The sequence below is a fragment of the Benincasa hispida genome, chromosome 11 (genome assembly GCF_027475165.1).
Source record: "Benincasa hispida cultivar pf3 chromosome 11, pf3_genome.v1.1, whole genome shotgun sequence".
NCBI lineage: Eukaryota > Viridiplantae > Streptophyta > Magnoliopsida > Cucurbitales > Cucurbitaceae > Benincasa > Benincasa hispida.
In genome coordinates, this window is record NC_143488.1 from 680176 (window position 1) to 681771 (window position 1596).

Genomic DNA, 1596 nt, shown 5'->3' on the forward strand with positions numbered 1-1596 from the left:
CCAATGCATCCACTCACAATAAACCCCATTTTCGCATGATCCATCACTCACCACTCAACTCTTTTGTATCATCTTGCACAGGCACAGCACTTTAGTGTAAATAACACATTTCTCTTCATATATTTAGGAAAACCCCTACAATAGATACAACCCAAGGTCTGCATTTGTTTAACTGAATCCCTGAGTTTGACCCTGGACTTGCTAGGAGCCTAAATTAGATTTATACTTGGGTCTGGTTTAGGAAAACTTGAACGTCATTAGAAGGAGTGTTGTGCGTTTTGTTGCATCCCTCTAATGCACTAACGCGTTACAAATACTTAAACGCATCAAAGCATCAACGCATCACTTATACTTAGAACTTATTCTTCCAAGTTATTTTGTACAATACACTCCTAGAGCGAATCACGATAGCAACGAACAAGTTTTTGGTGTCGTTGCCAGGGATTTAGAAACAAGACTAACCATAAATTTTGTTTGTATCTGTTGTAGGAATACTTCGGTCGAAGAAGTATTACAAGCTACACCTAAGCTTGTGAAGGTTTATAAGCAGGGAGAGCACTCCTGAACTCATATACGACCCCGAGATTGAAAAGACCTTCCGGCATAGGAACCGATCTAACCGTCGTCGAAAGTTGAGGCAACAATTTCTCAGACAACAGAACAGACAACGAGCAATGGTAGAAGAATAAGAAAATCAGCAACTAGCTCAGCAGCTAGCTCATGTTGCACAAATCCAATCCTAATGGCGAATAGCAGCACGCGTCCTATGAGAGAGTACGCGTCCCCTGTACTGTATGATTTCTCTCCAGGAATCATCTACCTAACACTAGACGGGACCAGATTTGAGATGAAATCTGTAATGCTCCAAATGCTTCAGACTGCTGGACAATTTGGGGGTGGTCGTGGTGAAGATCCTCACGCCCACATGAAGCATTTCCTGGAAACGTGTAATTCATTTGTGACTCCTGGAATCACCCCAGAGGCGATCAGGCTGTCTTTGTTCCCCTATTCTTTGCGTGATGATGCAAAACAATGGGTGAGCTCACTGGAGCCTGGTGAAATCACCACCTGGGAGAAGTTGGTGGAAAAATTTATGCAAAAATACTTCTCACCTACCACCAACGCGAGGAGGCGTTGAGAGATTATGAATTTTGAACAAGAAGAAGCTGAAACCTTAAACGTCGCATGGGAGCGTTTTAAGGGATTGGTTAAGAATTTCCCAAACCATGGACTACCTCTAACTATCCAAATGGAGACGTTTTATGGAGGACTGAATAGAGCATCGCAGATGGCAGCGGATGCAGCAACGGCTGGTGGACTTATGGACAAATCTTACACTGAGGCTAAAAAGATATTAGACCGCATTGCTAAGCACAACATGGAATGGGTGGAGATACGTATGATGGAAGAGAAGAGATCTCAGAACGTTAATTCTATCGATTCCAATGCAATAGCCACACTTTCAAATCAAGTGGCTACGATGACCAGCCTTTTGCAGAACACAACGCTAGGAAACGCATCAAATCAATAGAAGGTGAATGGGTAGAGGCGTTTGGGCAGCCTATGGTTAACTGTGTGGGTTGTGGAGATCCTCAC

General features: G+C 43.3%; 1 non-coding gene across 1 annotated transcript; it reads right to left on the bottom strand.

The window, feature by feature from the left end:
• Positions 1 to 1129: 1129 nt before the first annotated feature.
• On the bottom strand, positions 1130 to 1233 carry LOC120082305 (small nucleolar RNA R71). Its single transcript, XR_005483136.1, has one exon. It is a non-coding gene; the product is annotated as a small nucleolar RNA R71 (small nucleolar RNA).
• Positions 1234 to 1596: the final 363 nt, after the last annotated feature.